The 15,044-nt window shown below is 34.6% G+C and overlaps 1 long non-coding RNA gene across 1 annotated transcript; it reads right to left on the bottom strand.

Moving 5' to 3' along the window:
- Positions 1 to 201: 201 nt before the first annotated feature.
- On the bottom strand, positions 202 to 4,647 carry LOC141380618 (uncharacterized). Its single transcript, XR_012398942.1, has 3 exons — positions 2,154 to 4,647; positions 1,901 to 2,070; positions 202 to 1,291 (listed from the first exon to the last, which is right to left on the bottom strand). It is a non-coding gene; the product is annotated as an uncharacterized lncRNA (long non-coding RNA).
- Between the last annotated feature and the right edge of the window lie 10,397 nt (positions 4,648 to 15,044).

Genomic DNA, 15,044 nt, shown 5'->3' with positions numbered 1-15,044 from the left:
TCTTTACTATTTAAAACGGCATCTTTTCTGCTGGAGATACTGTTGTCTTAAAAAAATAAAAACGTAAATTAAAAAATCGTACACATACCTTAGGATCGGTATAGCAGAAAGTTTTGGTGTTTTTAAAACCGTGACTTTTCCAAACCGCGGTAAACCTTGAAAGCGGTTATCCTCCCATGCCTACACAAGACTCAGAATTCGCTCACGGTGCTCTGAAATGTTTTTATTTTTTTCAACTCGCAGCACTTGGAAAACGTGAGCAGGACATACCGAATGTGCATGCCTTCCTATTTGCGTGCTGAACCCGCACGTCTTCATTTGAAATAACGAAACAGAGTGCACAAAAGCAACTATATGTGAATATATACACAATATCAGACCTGCGCATTGCAAAGCCCTGTTTGCGGTTGAATTGAAATTAAATAAATACTTCACGTGGGCCGATCAAAGAAGTCCAGTGGTGCCGCATGTGGTCCAGGGGCCGTAAATGCCGAGGTCTGCTGTAGATGGTCTGTGAGTGCACTTTAACCTAGCACATTTTTTCTCAAGTGAAGTGTTCAGTTCAGTTTAGAAAGTCCGCCATGTAAATGGCAAATTCGCCATTGCGTGGTCATAACTCACTCTGAAATGGAATGGGAGATAAGACTTTAATTGGTTTAATGCACGTTATGCCCATAACACTCCCATAACTCATTAAGAGAAAAGGTAAACCATTTTCCCATCTTTAAAATAGCAAGAGTGAATTCAGACATGTGCTTTAAACCATGCACTTCAAATCAAGCTGGTATTGTTTCTGAACCCAGCATAAGAATCTATATATTTCATTGGGATGAACTTTTTTTGACCACCTGCCAGCTAGCCAGAACATCACCCACTAACCTAGTGATGCGCTGAAAACAAAGCAGACAAGATTAGCGAAGCAAATGTGAGATATGGAGAAGAGCATTGGGAGATGTGCTGGGTTACTTAAGAACTGTGCATTACCCGAATCCAGCATGGGTCTAACTGGGCCTTAACAAGTGAACATGCTGCGCTGCTATAACTCACTGCTGCTAAACCTGTCATGCGAATTAAGAGGCCCCATTAGATCTGCCTGTTTCAAAGCCTGTGCTAAATTAAAGGATGTGAAACACTCTGCATCCCATGGGCCATGAAAGAGCATATAATCTGAACGGCTTTGTGAATCATCAGTCTTGGGAATTGGTTATTTCCAGTTGCTTCTGCACAGCTTGCACAAATCTACATGTTTACATGTGTCATCTTCCTCCAACTTTCCTCCTCATAGACAAGTCTGCAAATAGACAAATAAACATGTACAGCCGCACAATGCAGATAACATTGCTCTTTTTTGGAATTAATTTAAAATCAATTACATTACATTTACATTTGCGGAGGAAAAACCTTTAAAGCAATAAAATGGCCTACATAGAGTCCAGATCTGAATGTTATAGAGCCAAAAACAAAAGATGTGACTAAAAATTCTGAGAAAATAAAATGTGTGTGTGTGGATAAATTTATATATATATATATATATATATATATATATATATATATATATATATATATATATATATATATATATATATATGTATGTATGTATGTATGTATGTATACATACATACATATATATATATATATATATATATATATATATATATATATATATATATATATATTCTTTTTTTTTAATATATATATATGCATATGTATGCATATATATATAGAATATCTAGAAAATCACCTTTAAAGTTTTCTAAATGAAGTCATTAAAAATAAATATTACTAAGGAAACTTTGTATCAGCAGTTTTGATATATTTATTTGATTTTGTATGTCAATAAAAATGCCGCAAATGAATTATGGATACATATACAGTTCTGTTCAAAAGCTTTTTTTTTTACCGTGCAGCACTGTACATGTGCATGCTGGGAGGCTTGCTCCACGTCAGGCAGAGACACTAGAGCGATGATGACATTAGGAAATAAAGCCAGACATGCTGAGCCACGATCACCTCTCCCGGTGTCTCCCGTGCTCTCAGAGCTGCGATGTCCGTCCTGTCAACCAGCCCACGCTGCATGAAAAATGGAAAGCGTAAGAGAGACACTAATAAAAATAGCATTGAGAGTGGACAGGAAGCACTGCTTCATTACTCACCTCCCTTTCCTGGCCTGCTGCTGTACAAATGTGCTACATGCTGCACAACCATGCATCACCATCGGCTAAAAAACAAATGGGCTGTCGGCCCCGTATTTACCTCCGATTGTTCATGCACTCTCACATGCACTTGTTCGAGACGTAAATATGACCCAAAGAGACTCAGTCCATCTTCCGCACAACAATCCAGCCCGTGTGCTGGAAGCGGCCTGGACAAATTTGTTCACTGGGAATAGATGTAATGTTGTAATTGCAGAGTTAAAGCTTGCGGATATCATCTTCAACAGCGGATGTCTCAAAACACCAGTCTGTCGGACGAAATAACTTCTTAATTCAGTGAACAATCCACTTCTTCACACCAAGAACAGGAAATTTAAATGAAATAATAACTATATTTGTGTCCATCCATTCATTCATTCATTCATTTTCATGTCGGCTTTGTCCCTTTATTAATCCAGGTCACCACAGCGGAATGAACCGCCAACTTATCCAGAACGTTTTTATGCAGCAGATGCCCTTCAGCCGCAACCCATCTTTTGGAAACATCCATACACTCTTATTCACACTCACACACTACGGACAATTTTGCCTACCCCATTCACCTGCACCACATGTGTTTGGACCATGGAGGAAACCGGAGCACCCGGAGGAAACCCACAAGAACACAGGGAGAACATGCAAACTCCACACAGTAACGCAACTGACCTAGCCGAGGCTCAAACCAGCGACCTTCTTACTGTGAGGTGACAGCACAACCTATGCGCCACTGCGTCACCTATTTGTGTCCATTCCGGCAAAATGACTATATTTTATGCTTTGTAATCTAGCAAATGTCCTTAATGCGTTCACATTTTTAGTGTAGCTGACTAGTGAATCCAGCTTGTGTAATCTAATTAAGCAGAGAATTTAGTGTAGGCAGTCAGTGTAGTGTAATAAAAAAATACAAATTATATTAATTTCTACCAGCCTTGCACTGGATATCAGCTGCTTTTATTGATATACTTCAGTTAGCTAGCATTTCCATTGATGAACTTAGAACTTCCATGAGCTAGAACTTCCATTCATGGTATAACCAATTGTTTCTAAGATAGTCATTATTTTTAAATAATCTTCAAAAAGGGGAATTAACATCAAGCAGTGGGTTTCTACACAATGTTGTCTTTAGTTTTAAATTGTGCGAGAACCTTTATATTTTAATCGATTCTGACTGCTTATCAGTGTATCCCAATGATATCGTTTCTCTACATCTTAGCATCATAGCCGTGGTCTGCTGGAGTTTTACTTTCACTGACTACGTTTACATGGACATCAGTAATCAAACTATTTGCCTTAATCTAATAAGGAGAATAATAAGACTAATGTGTTTACACGAGCTGCTTTTTGAATGTTCCTTTCATGATCGCGTTTTACATATTATAGCGCATAATTTGATTAACGTCATTGCGCCACCGCGCTATCCTCATTTCCTGCAGAGTTTCGTGTAATTTCTGATGTTTCATTTTTTAATTTGTGGACTTTAACTGCAGTTTGGCACTTTCACTATCATTCACGAACATTTCATGTATGCCCCCGTGACAAACGAGATATGGGATGCAACTATGTATTGCTGGAAGAGTGTAGTTTCAATGGAAGTTCACACCGCATGCTGAATGGAAGAAAAAACCTGCGCATTTCACAATGCTGGTGTGACTTCTTATAATTTTTTTCTCTCCTTATATGGAGCTGCTGTGGGTGTGTATTATGCAAATTAGTAATCTTGTGCACAAGGATGCTCCCCGAGTACAATGGCTTTATGCACAGCTAGCGTTTTTCAGCCTATGGTAATCTTCCGGTGAAAGCTTAATGTGACTATTTTCAATTTCATAAGGTTCTTTTACAGCATCAGTGTCGTAATTTAATTCAATTACATTCAGTTAAATAGACTTAAGCATTCATTTAGTTGTTCAAGCGTAAAACAAGATGAAAGACTGTGTAAACGCTAAACTCCATCGAAAATACTGGAGTAAAATAAACTCATATTTTAAAGACATCCCAGGGGAAAATAAAATTTAATACAGTGCTTCTTGTTCGGCCTGAGACCCGCATTATATCATAAATCAGTCAGGCAGTGAAGATCACTGATTTTTAAAGAAATCAGACCTTAAACTTGGCAATTTCATAATGGAAAGACAGTTCACCGGAGCCTAGCTGGCTGAAATCAAACGTCTGTGTCCATACAGCTCATTCAAACTCAATAACAGAATAATGTGTTTACGCACACACATAGATTGTTTTTGGCTAGAAATAACTCTTGACTAAGGAGATTTTGGGATGTGTACTGATTTATGTGTCAAAAATGAGACACTTTATGTTTAAGTGATATTTACAGTAGGTGATGTGTGGCTCCAGCTTATTTCACACATTTCTCTATCGGTCCATTAGGAAGTGAGTGGCTCTAAAAGCTTCTGGACTCCCTCTGAATTTCCAATCTCTAAAACTGAAACCCGTGACAGATTTGGTTCAGACAAGCCCACCACCCAAAACACATAATGTGTGAGTGTGTGCACAGTTCTTGTATTTTTGGCCAAGAGTTGCACAGGAAATCAGAGCAGGAAACTCTCCTCTGTAATTACCCGACCACCAGATAAGGCCTACATTAGCTCGTTCTATCTCTCTCAGCATCTGTCCTCTCTTTCTCTCACTTTATTCCTGCGTGTGCTTTTTAAGGTGATAAAGTGCTCAACGCATACACAGGAAAATGGCTTAAAATGTTTGATAAAGAGACCAGATGAAAATAACATTGAAGACATGACCTGATCACATTCCACTTATTTTTATTATATAGTGTTCAAAATGTTGTACAAGTCACAATTCTGTTTTTGTGCACAAAGTACATTAGATCAGGGGTTCTCAACCATTTTTACTTTGAGGCCCACCTTTTTCTTCGAAAAATGTTAGATAGCCCAAGCTGATCATCTGGAGAAAATGCTTATTTTAAAGCTTTATTTGTTGGTAAAATATTTATTTTGCCTTATATTATTCCCTAATTTTCTACATCATTTTAGAAAAAAAATATATATACAGTTGAAGTCAGAATTACTAACCCCCCTGTCTTATTAGCACCCCCATTTATTTTTTTCCCCAAATTTCTGTTAAATGGAGGGAAGATTGTTTCAGCAAATTTCTAAGCATAATAGTTTTAGAAACCTATTTCTAATAACTGATTTATTTTCTCTTTGTCATGATGAAAGTAAATAATATTTTACTTGATATTTTTCAAGACACTTCTATACAGCTTAAAGAGATATTTAAAGGCTTAACTAGTTTAATAAGGTTAACTAGGCAGGTTAGGGTAATTAGGCAAGTTTTTGTATAACGATGGTTTGTTCTGTAGATTATCGAAAAAAAAAATAGCTTAAAGGGGCTAATAATTTTGTCTCAAAATTTTTTTTTAAACTGCTTTTATTTTAGCCGAAATAAAACAAATAAGACTTACTCCAGAAGAAAAAATATTATCACACATACTGTGAAAATTTCCTTGCTCTGTTAAACATCATTTAAGAAATATTAAAAAAAGAAAAAAAATCAAAAGGGGCTAATAATTCTGACTTTAACTGTATATAATATAATAAAAAATTATAATAAAAAAAAACACACAGACAGGTTCAAAGCTTCTTAATTTTTTACTTCAGTTATTCTTTACAACTGCAGAGTATTTGGGCCTTTTCTTCAGTAAACAAACCTGTCAGGACAACAGGTGATGGCAAAAAAAACTATTGCTGCTATGAATTAGACTTCTATTCATCTATCGATCTATATCCATTAAAATAAACAACCTAACCCTAAATGTAAAACACAGTAAAACACTCTAAATCTGTTGAAACACATCGATCTGAGGGCAGTTGGGTTTATTATTGGTGTTCCCTGACAGGAACAGTGAACAGCTGCTCACTACTGAAACAACACCGAGTCTCGCTAGATCCTCCTGTATGGGTGCGCGTCTGTTATAAAACAGTCGCAGGGCATTATTTTGGACAACTGGGCTATTTTAAAGTGTTCACACAAAGAAAACACGCATAAGTTTGGGAGTTGCAGAAGTGAGGCACGCACGAACTGGTTATTATAACCCTAATCGTTGTTTCCTTTACATGGAGAGTGTTTGCTTTATACAACTGATTACCTAGTCCTAGTTGTCGTGCAGCGGTTGGAAATCTAAGCCAGTTATGTCTGGAATTAACAGAGTGGCTGTTTTTGCACAGAGTCCGTATTAGCCTGTTCAATCACAGAAAATGGGAAATGCCATTACTACTATTATTTTAATATGGCATACTTAATAATGAAATCAAATAATTATAGAATAATATTTAAGTTCATTTCACGGCCCACCTGCAGGATTGCTGAGGCTCACAAGTGAGAGAGTTGAGAATCCCTGCATTAGATAATGAGTTAGCAAAAAAAGAAGTAAAAAAAAAAAAAAAAAAAAGGTCACACTTTAATTTAATGTACAATTCACACTACTAACAAACCATTAACTTATATATTAACTTAGAAGTGCTAATAAACTGTTAATATCTTAATATAGGTAGGTAATAAGCCAGCAGTAAATGAATGGTAACTTAATATAAAGTGTTACCCAATAAATAATCATATATGAAAAATAATAACCCAATTTTGGGTTTATTCACATTTGACCAAACACAAGGAAACAGCAGCATATTTTAGAGTGTATTGAAGTGGAGTTGAATGCTTAATTCTAAAGAAATAATTACTAATTATTTATTTATTTATTTATGAATGTGATCTTCGATTGGTTGGTTGGTTGGTGGGTTGATTGATTGATTGATTGATTGATTGATTGATTGATTGATTGATTGATGCTTATTTGAAGTGTTACAGTCAAACATTGCAGTCATGCTGTAAAGCATGTGTCCGTGATGATTTTCCGAATGGAAACCCCAACAGCATCAAGCTTGAGCAAGCACAAAGAGAATCTCATTTAATTTATGTGGCACGTGGGCTGGGATGGCAGTGATGCATGGTTTGGTTCAGCAATTGATAAAAGAGAGGAAATTTCTTGGAAACGTTCAACATAGCAGATATGGAAGCAATACATCACCTATTTACCAACACATAAATGACTAATAAACATCCATTCCATGTCATCCAGTGACCAAACATACACCAAGTAATGTCTTAAAGAAGAGACTGTGAAAGACTTTTAATTAATTAAATGAATTAGCTTTTTATTTTAGTTCATCTTTATTTCTATAACACTTTTTACAATGTGGTCTGAAGTCAAAGCAGCTTATGTCCTGTCTACACATACACGGGTATTTTCAAAACCACATTTTTCTCTACGCGGCGTTTCTCCTAAAAAAAATGCAGTATCACAAGACAGAAACCAAAACTTTCTGAAAACTCCAGCCATGGTGAAGATTTTCTGAAACAACTGGATTTTTCGCCTCATGACATGTCGTTTTTTTTTTCTGATTGGCCAACATGGCTGAGTTTCATCTAATATGAAAGACGCAAATGAGGCAATTGTGCACGTTTACAGAAAATGTATTGAATATTTCATATAGTGCATACCACGGGACAGCAATCCGCTTCAGTTCTCACATTTCCATTGACTAGTGTAAATACTTAATTACACATTTGGTGAGAATCCATCTTAAAAGTTTCATTATTGCCCCCTGTTGGTTCGGCGTGCCCTTAAGATGCATCACAGTGCATTTTGGCTTTTTCATGTGGATGGAGATTTTTTTTCAAACTAAAGTAGGGAAAAATAACTGTGAACATGTGGACATGGCCTTAACATAGATAAAGTTCCCGTGAATTAAAACTGCTTCAGTTCAGTTGTCACAATATACAATTTAGTTTACAACCCCAAATTGTAACTTGAAAAGTATGAAAAACGCAAATAAAATAAAATTTAATAAAAAGAAAGTAATGATTTTAAAATTGACTTTAACTTGTATTTTATTGCAGACAATACAACAAACATTATTTAATGTGTTCCCTTTTTCTCAGATTTTTTATTCTGTTTTTTTTTTTTTTTTTTCAAAATAAACACATATTCCAATTTTGGTTCTTGCAACACATTTCAAAAACTGTTGGAACAGTAAAGCATTTTCCACTTTGTAATGTTTCCATTGCTTTTCACAACACATAAAAGACATTTACTGACTAAAGACATCAAGTGATAAAGAGTTTCAAGTGTATTTTTGTCCAATTCTTCCTGCAAACATGTCTTAAGGTGGGCAACAATATGGGGTCTTTGTTGTCCCATTTTGCGCTTCAAAATGGACCACACATTCTCTATTGGAGACAGGTCAGGACTACAGGCAGGCCAGTCAAGTACAGCCAGAACTTTGTAACTTATGCAAAATGTGGTTTTGGATTGTCTTGTTGAAATATGCATGGGCATCCAATCTCTTTGTTCTTTTCAGCATTAATGGTGCCAGAAGTGCAAGTTACCTTGGCCAAGGGCACTGACACAACCCCATACCATGACAGACCTTGGCTTTTAGACTTGTTGCTGGTAACAGTCTGTATGATCCTTTTCTTCCTTGGTCCAGAGCATCCATTTCTCTCAAATAATACATGAAATACTGGTTCATCTGACCACAGTACACATTTCCACTCTGTGATGGTCCATGCAAGATGTCTCTGAGCCCAGAGAAGTTGATGGCGCTTCTGGACACTGTTAACATAGGGCTTCCTTTTGGCACAGTACAGTTTTAACTGGCATTTGTTGATGTAACTACATATTGTGGTACTCGTCAAAGGTTTGCAGCAGTAGTCCTGAGCCCATGTGTAATGTGGCATATAGAGGAATGAGAATTCTTGATGCAGTGCCATCTGAGGGATCGGAGATCACGGTAGTTCAGCTTAGGCTTGTGCCCTTATCCTTTACACACTGAAAATCCTCCAGATTCCTTGTATCTTTTAATGATGTTCTGCATTGTTGAAGGTGAAATGTCCAAATCTCTTTCTGTCTTTTTTTGAGGAACGTTGTTTTTTAACATTTCAATATTTTCTCACATATCTGATGGCAAACTGGCAATCCTCGGCACGTTTTTGCTCCGATCTTTGCCAATGACCTGTTGACATCACTTGTTTTTTTTAACTAATTTACTTGATTACTAGTTTTAAATTGCTCCTGTCCCAACTTTGTTGGAAATGTGTTGCAAGAACCAAAATTAAAACGCATGTTTATTTTAAGAAAAAACTAATCAATAAAAAATCACGAGGAATACACACTTGTTGTATTGTCTGCAATGAAATACAAGCCGAAGTAAGTTCAGAGATCACAACTTTCTTTTTATTTGCATTTCCCATACTGCTTCTGATTTGGGGTTGTTCAGTTCAGTTCAGTGCTTAAAATCAGAGAAGTATAAAAACTATAGATCATAAAAAATCATTCCAAACATGCCATTTTAAAAGTTTAATATATTCCTTATTAACTTGTCTGTAATTCAAACTCACATATTTCCAGCAGAGCTAACCATTTCACTAGACCGGGACATTCGTTTTTCCTTCTCCGGACAACGATCTGACTCTTAGTTCTGCCTGATTAGAAAGCAATTAAAGAACAATTATAGGAAAGAGAAACAGATAGAGATCTCAGAATAATCTTGCTGAGTACAATTGGCTTGCCGGAGGATTTTTAAATGATTCTACTTAAAAACACAGGTCTTTTATGAATTTTAGACATATTTTTAAAAGCAACTACAAAAACACGAACAACACTTGAGTTACTTGAAGGGTTGTTCATCAGACTCTCATGAAACATTTATAATAATGACATGACGTGTCATGAACGAGAATGAGATTTTATGCATGCTTATGACAACCGTTATTAACTAAGTTACGTTAACTCAGTTATGTCAGTTTAAATACAAAAATGCATTTTTTTTTTAAAATAAACACATATTTCAATTTTGGTTCTTGCAACACATTTCATGTGGAACAGTAAAGCATTTGCCAATGATTTAATTCCTTTTCACTTAAAAGACGCTAAAGTACTGAGGACGCCAAGTGTTTCAGGTATAATTTTGTTCCTTTCAAACAGGTCTTAAGGTGGGCGACAGTACAGAGGCTTCATTATGGCATTTTGTGCTTCAAATAACAGAATCAAAAGTGTGCAGATAGATAAAAATGATTACAAATGTATATGTACAGTGGGTGTGTAGAAAATTACAAATGTCCACGTGCAGTATATGTATAGTTCAAATAAGTAAATCAATTGGAGACAGGTCAGGACTGCAGACAGGCCAGTCAAGTACCTGTATCATCTTTCTCCACAGCCACAACTTTGTAATGTGTGCAGAATGTGGTTTTGGATTGTCTTGTTGAAATACGTATGGACGTTTGTTATGACAACTTGACATTACCAAGACGATAAAACTTGTCATAAATCTGTAATAAACATGATTGAAACATGATCTGTCATGAGGCCATTATAATTGTGTGATATTAATGAAGCTGTTATAAGATTCATGACATAAATATAATGGCTTCATGGCAATGTAATGCTAAAGACGTCAACAAAAGACACTTCGTGACATTTCAGAGTTAAACTTTCAAAAGTCGACAGAGCTGAGATCCACATCCCATGATGCAATTCACCACCGTAAATAAATGGCAAACACAAAATATGAAAACTGTTTACAGATATTTTTACAGTGCGTTTCAGAATCATATGCCTTGTTCTGCTGCCAAACATCACTTTTTTTTTAATATTTCCTGCTTGTGATCCATTTTTATTGAATGACTGGAGATTGCATCGTTTTCATCAACACGTAATCCTCCAACAATAGCGCTAATGCTATTATTTATTCATCTGTTTTGTACTTCATCTGTCCTATTTGGTAATGTATATAAAAAGTGGACAATGCTAAATTATGAGTTTCTGTCATGTAACCACAAAAGAAGATATTTTGAAGAAAGCTGAAAAGCATTGACTTTCAAAAACAAACTCTATGGAAGTCAATGGTTACAGATTTCCAACATTTTCCAAAATATCTTCTTTAAAAGAATTGCATAAAGGTTTGAAACACGTAGAGGGCGAGTAAATGATCATATATGTTTATTTTTGAGTGAACTATCCCTTAAATATAATTCCCAGAAGAATGGAGTCCAGTTTTGGGCATTTCTGTAAATGCGTCTGTAATGCTAAAAACTAGATTTTATTTTCACGATAGACATCAAAGGCTGTGCTTTCCCTATCAGATCTTTAATATCCCTCGAATTTACAGCACGTCAATGATGCAGAGTCCTTAATGCACTCAGCGACGGACAAAATGAATGTGTGTCAGGCTCCGACTTTATGAAGCATCTTTTTTCATTTGGACTAGTTCAATCCAATATACCAGCAGGACTTTTAAACGGTCACCGGTGGTATTTGCTTATAAAATCCCTGGTGTGCAGTCATTACTTAGGGCTACACACACACTCCATCCCCACCGAAAGCATTTAAGAGAGAGAAAAATCACATTTCATTTACAAAACCAATAAACAACCCCTTGACTTCCCCAGCAGCGGTTTCCATTTGATTCCACAAACAAACAAATAAATAAAAAAATGAGTGAATAAATAAAGAGAAGTAAGAGGAGCAGATGAGAGGGTGCGGGGAGGGGGCTCGGGGAACGTCTTTGTTGTGATTCGTGTCCCAGATGGATGGCTCTTACACAGCCGCGTATTTATTTTTCCGGGGAGCTACGTGGGAAGATTTGTTATTCCCTGGCGTTCCCTAGTTTTTCACATTGCTCTACATCCCGGGCTCCATATTTCATCTGTACACCCCCAATTCCCAAACAGATTTATTTACAAGCTATATTCAACCCCTCCCAACCACCCCCACCTCCTTGTTTGCTGTTTCTTTTTTTGTTATCATCTCTCTCTCAATCGTATGCGCAGGTTTCTTCTCGGTGTACTCCATTTCTGTAGCCGGACAACATGAGAGTTTCTGTTGGTGTGTGGTGCAGATTTCATATAACAGTCTTGAAAAATGTGCCAGCGACAGTATTTTGGCTAAACAAACGAACTAAATAAATGAACAAACAAATAATCATACAAATAAATAAATATAAAACAAATAAATGAACAAGCAAACAAATAAATAAATAAATGAACGAACAAACAAGCTATTAAAAAACAAATGAACAAGCAAATATTCAAATAAATGAATTAATAAATAAATAAATAAGCAAATAATCAAATAAATGAATGAATACATTTATTAATTAACAAATAATAAAAAATGAATAAATAAAAACAATTAAATAAACAAATGAATAAAAAATTATCAAAAAACAAGCAAATAAACAAACAAAATAAATAAACAAATAAAACATAACCAAAGAAATTAAACAAATGACCGAACAAACAAACAATCAAATAAACAAATAAGTAAATAAAAAACAAACAATCAAATAAACAAATCATCAAATAAAGTAATAAATAAAAAAACAAATAAACAAATAAAAACAAATTAACAAACAAACAATAAAATAAATAAACAAACTAAATAAATAAACAAACAAAAAAATCCTACAAAAAATAAATAAAAAACAAATAAATGACAAACTAAATAAATAAACAAAGATTAACAAAGAAAATAAACAAACAAATAAACAAATGATTGAACAAACATGCAAATAAACAAACAAAAGAACAAATAAGCAAATAATCAAATAAATGGATAAATAAATAAAAAAACAAATAAATGAACAAACAAATAAAATAAATAAATGAACAACCAAACAAATAATCAAATAAATAAATGAATTAATAAAGAAATTAACAAACAAATAAATAAACCAAAAATAATGAACAAAGAAAATACACAAACACACATATAAATAAATGAACAAACAAACAAGCAAAAACAAACAAACAAAAGAACAAATAAATAAAAACAAATAAATACAAATAAATAAAAAACTATCAAATAAATAAACAAACAAACTAAATAAATGAACAAACTAACAAATAATCAAACAAATAAATGAACATATAAATAAACAAATAAACGATTAACTTAATGAATAAGTAAATAAATAAAGACAAATAAATGAACGAACCAATAAATCAAATAATCAAATAAATACATTAATGAACAAACAAACAAGCAAAAAACAAATAAATGAATAAATAAAAAAATGAACAAACAAACTAATAAATAAAACTGAACGAACAAACAATCAAATAAACTAACAAACGAACAAATACACAAATAAAAAAAAACATAAATGAACAAACAAATAAATAAAGGGGTGGCACAGTGGCAAGAAGGCCGCTGGTTCAAGTCCTGACTGGGCCAGTTGGCATTTCTGTGTGGAGTTTGCATGTTAAACCAGCAAACTTTTTCTTGTGATGTGACAGTGCTAACCACTAAGCCACCATGTCACCCCATGAATGCAATTTCATTCAATAATTTTCTTTTTAGCTTAGTCCCTTTATTAATCTAGGGTCACCACAGCAGAATGAACCGCCAACTTATCCAGCATATGTTTTACACAGCGGATGCCTTTCCACCTGCAAGCCAGTACTGGGAAACACCCATACAGACTCATTCACACACATACAATTTGGACAATTTAGCTTATTCAATTCACCTGAGCACATGTCTTTGGATTGTGGGAGGAAACCAGAGCACCCAGAGGAATCCCATGCCAACATGGGAAGAACATGCAAACTCCACACAGAAATGACAACTGGTCCAGCCAGGACTTGAACCCGAGACCTTCTTGCTGTAAGGGGACAGTGCTAACCACTGAGCCACCATGGCACCCTATTTCCTAATATTCATTTATTTTCTCTTCAGCTTAGTCCCTTTATTATTCTGGGATAACCCCAACGGACTTAACCGCCAACTTATCCAGCACATGTTTTACGCAGCGGATGCCCTTCCAGCTCCAACCCATAACTGGGAAATTTCCTAATATATAAGTTCCTATTATAGACACTTGCATTTTTTTCAAATCATTTTATTAGTAATATTTTTCATCTGGTTACAGAACAGACCGTTGTGGTCCAGTTACCTAATTAGGTTATTTATTTATTTAATTATTTATTTGTTTGTTTGTTTGTTTGATTTTTCATTTATTTGATTATGTTTGTTTAATTGTTTATTTTACTTATTTTTGTTTGTTCATTTGTTTGTTTATTCATTCATTTATTTGTTTGCATGTTTGTTAAGCCAAAATATTGTTGCAAAGACAAACTAAATTTGGTTATTAGATATTAGCTAGTATGTTGAATTGAATTGAAGTGAATTGAGTTTTTTAAGAGATTCTAGACAGGTTTTTGAAATAAAACCATTCAGGATAAAAACCCAACAAAACCCTGGGCTTGTTTCCACTGTGGTCCTTGCTGTTGAAAAAACAAAGTATGTACAAAGTATTGCAATTATTGCATAAAACAAACCATACTTCCACATTTAAAAACACAATTATTCACAATACAACAACATACAAAAAACATCCTCATCCACTATGCAAACTAACTATGCTCATCAAACAATCATCTTTTGATCGCTTTTTTGAACCCTTAAGTCTTTCCTTGATCGATTTTTGTTAATCTGTTCCTCATGATTGCCCTTGTATATAAAAACATATTTTCCCCACTGCACTTCTAAATTAAAATAAACAAATATTAAAATCCCAAACCCAATTTAAATGCTGTTGCCTAACCATTTGAAAATAGTTCACCAAATAACTAGGGACCACAATATTAAACATTTTACGTATCATTCCCAGTTTTAAAAAACACACTTTTTTATTAACAGTTAACATACCTACTTCTTTAAAAAAAAAACTTTTATAAATGTTAAAAATGTGTAGAAAATATTTCTTATTTAAATTACTATGGGGTGACTCAGTGATTAGCTTTGTTGCCTGCTGGTTC

The sequence above is a fragment of the Danio rerio genome, chromosome 23 (assembly GCF_049306965.1).
Source record: "Danio rerio strain Tuebingen ecotype United States chromosome 23, GRCz12tu, whole genome shotgun sequence".
Lineage (NCBI taxonomy): Eukaryota > Metazoa > Chordata > Actinopteri > Cypriniformes > Danionidae > Danio > Danio rerio.
Note: the sequence above shows the minus strand (reverse complement) of the source record. Positions and strands in the feature narration are given on the sequence as shown.